A 3,999-nucleotide genomic window follows, 5' to 3' on the forward strand; every position below is an offset into this window, starting at 1 on the left:
AAAAAGAGGGAATCCCCCCCTAACTCATTTTATGAGGTCAGCATCATCCTGATCCCAAAGCCTGGCAGAGACACAACAAAAAAAAGAGAATTTTAGACCAATATCCCTGATGGACATCGATGCAAAAATCCTCAATAAAATACTGGCAAACCGAATCCAGCAGCACATCAAAAAGCTTATCCACCATGATCAAGTGGGCTTCATCCCTGGGATGCAAGGCTGGTTCAACATATGCAAATCAATAAATGTAATCCAGCATATAAACAAAACAAAGACAAAAACCACATGATTATCTCAATAGATGCAAATAAGGCCTTTGACAAAATTCGACAGCCCTTCATGCTAAAAACTCTCAATAAATTTGGTATTGATGGGACGTATCTCAAAATAATAAGAGCTATTTATGACAAACCCACAGCCAATATCATACTGAATGGGCAAAAACTGGAAGCATTCCCTTTGAAAAGTGGCACAAGACAGGGATGCCCTCTCTCACCACTCCTATTCAACATAGTGTTGGAAGTTCTGGCTAGGGCAATCAGGCAGGAGAAAGAAATAAAGCATATTAAATTAGGAAAAGAGGAAGTCAAATGGTCCCTGTTTGCAGATGACATGATCGTATATTTAGAAAACCCCATTGCCTCAGTCCCAAATCTCCTTAAGCTGATAAGCAACTTCAGCAAAGTCTCAGGATACAAAATTAATGTGCAAAAATCACAGGCATTCTTATACACCAGTAACAGACAAACAGAGAGCCAAATCATGAGTGAACTCCCATTCACAATTGCTTCAAAAAGAATAAAATACCCAGGAATCCAACTTACAAGGGATGTGAAGGACCTCTTCAAGGAGAACTACAAACCACTGCTCAACGAAATCAAAGAGGACACAAACAAATGGAAGAACATACCATGCTCATGGATAGGAAGAATCAATATCGTGAAAATGGCCATACTGCCCAAGGTAATTTATAGATTCAGTGCCATCCCCATCAAGCTACCAATGACTTTCTTCACAGAATTGGAAAGAACTAATTTAAAGTTCATCACACACCGGGTCCTATTGTGGGGAGGGGGGAGAGGGGAGGGATAGCATTAGGAGATACGCCTAATGTAAATGATGAGTTAATGGGTGCAGCACTTCAACATGGTGCATGTATATATATGTAACAAACCTGCACATTGTGCACATGTACCCTAGAAATTAAAGTATAATAAAAAATAAATTTCATATGGAACCAGAAATGAGCCTGCATTGGCAAGACAATCCTAAGCCAAAAGAACAAAGCTGGAGGCATCACGCTACCTGACTTCAAACTATACTACAAGTCTACAGTAACCAAAACAGCATGGTACTGGTTCCAAAACAGAGATATAGAACAATGGAACAGAACAGAGCCTCAGAAATAATACCACACATCTACAACCATCTGATCTTTGACAAACCTGACAAAAAGAAGAAATGGGCAAAGGATTTACTAATAAATCTTATTGGGAAAACTGGCTAGCCATATGTAGAAAGCTGAAACTGGATCCCTTCCTTACACCTTATATAAAAATTAATTCAAGATGAATTAAAGACTTAAATGTTAGACCTAAAACCATAAAAACCCTAGAAGAAAACCTAGGCAACACCATTCAGGACATAGGCATGGGCAAGGACTTCATATCTAAAACACCAAAAGCAATGGCAACAAAAGCCAAAATTGACAAATGGGATCTAATTAAACTAAGGAGCTTCTGCACAGCAAAAGAAACTACCATCAGAGTGAACAGGCAACCTACAGAATGGGAGGAAATTTTTGCAATCTACTCATCTGACAAAGGGCTAATATCCAGAATCTCCAAAGAACTTAAACAAATTTATAAGAAAAAAAAAAAAACCCATCAAAAAGTGGGTGAAGGATATGAACAGACACTTCTTAAAAGAAGACATTTGTGCAGCCAACAGACACATGAAAAAATGCTCGTCATCACTGGCCATCAGAGAAATGCAAATCATAACCACAATAAGATACCATCTCATACCAGTTAGTATGGCAATCATTAAAAAGTCAGGACCACCAGGTGCTGGAGAGGATGTGGAGAAATAGGAACACTTTTACACTGTTGGTGGGACTGTAAACTAGTTCAACCATTGTGGAAGACAGTGTGACGATTCCTCAAGGATCTACAACTAGAAATAGCATTTGACCCAGCCATCCCATTACGGGGTATATACCCAAAGGATTATAGATCATACTGCTATAAAGACACATGCACACGTATGTTTATTGCGGCACTATTCACAATAGCAAAGACTTGGAACCAACCCAAATGTCCATCAATGATAGACTGGATTAAGAAAATGTGGCACATATACACTATGCAATACTATGCAGCCATAAAAAAGGATGAGTTCATGTCCTTTGTAAGGACATGGATGAAGCTGGAAACCATCATTCTCAGCAAACTATCGCAAGACAAAAAAAAAAAAAAAAAAAAACCCGCATATTCTCACTCATAGGTGGTAATTGAACAATGAGAACACTTGGACAAAAGAAGGGGAACATCAAACACCGGGGCCTGTTGTGGGGTGGGGGGAGGGGGGAGGGATAGCATTAGGAGATATACCTAATGTAAATGACGAGTTAATGGGTGCAGCACACCAACATGGCACATGTATACATATGTAACAAACCTGTATGCTGTGCACATGTACCCTAGAACTTAAAGTATAATAAAAAAAAAAAAAAAGAAAGAAAGAAAAGAAAAAGGAAAATACAGTGTTCTCGGGATGTGAAACCTGGATATACAGAGGGCAGATTTTTTGTATACTCAGGTTCCGGGCTTCGGAAACAGAGTATGCGTGGATTTCAGTATACCCGGGGATTCCTGGAACCAATCCTCCACTTATACCAAGGGAGGACTCTACTTACCATCTGGGTGTAGGAACAGCATGAGCGAAGGCATTGAATCATCTGGGTTTAAATACCAGCTCTGCCACTTCCTGTGTAACCAAGTGTGTTTGCTTAATCTCTCTCTGCTTTGCACATGTAAATTAAGGGACAAGAATGCCAACTTCATAGTGCTTTGAGACAATTTAAAAACATAAAGCATTTAAATTACCTAGCACAATGAAAAGCAAATACATACTCACTTTCCTTTTCTTTGCGCTTAATAATTTGTTTAGAGAGAGTAGAATCAGAACAAAGGAGTTGCAATAGTCTGAGGCATTGATCTCTACCAAACGGAAGATCCTGTTGGTTGAGTCTATGAGGGACTGCTAGGGTCTACTTTCCCCTGGGCCCTGCTAGAATAAAGCTAACAAATATATAGTGTTTGGCTATTCTTTTTCTGGATTTGGTTGCCACCATTGTCAGACTCTTCCCTTAGTGTGTTAATTATGTCACAGTCTTCTTTTAGATCAGTCTGTTTCAGAGACCACACTTTGGTTTCCACAGATGCCTAATCTTGCACATTATATGTGAAGTTATTCATTTTACCCTAAGGTCCTGGAAGAAGCTCACTCTAGTCCCACAGCGACTAATGTACTTCATTTCCTATTCTTCCTCTTGATGGAGAAGGTAAAATGAATTTAAGGATGTGAAATCCTTCCATAAAAATCAAAAAAGCTATGCAAAAAAAGGTAGCATTATATATGCATTGCTAGAGGGCCAAGATTTCACGAATCCCAAATCAGACAAGCTTCCCTACTCCATGCATTAGTATTCTCCACAAACAAACCCTGCAGCCAAGCCTTGCATGGCAAAAAAAAAACCAAAAAAAAAAACAAAAAAACTTCTTATTTTAAAATAAATTTAGATTTACAGGAGAGTTGCAAAGATAATACAGAGTTCCCATATACTCTTCACCATGGTCTTTTATCAAAACTAAGAAATTAACACTGGTACAGAGTAATATTAACAAACTATAGAATTTATTCAGATTTTGCCAGTTTTTCCACTAATGTCCTTTTTCTTTCCAGTATACCATGTTGCAATTTAGTTGTTACATCTCC

This window comes from Macaca mulatta, chromosome 14 (genome assembly GCF_049350105.2).
Source record: "Macaca mulatta isolate MMU2019108-1 chromosome 14, T2T-MMU8v2.0, whole genome shotgun sequence".
Taxonomy (NCBI): Eukaryota; Metazoa; Chordata; class Mammalia; order Primates; family Cercopithecidae; genus Macaca; species Macaca mulatta.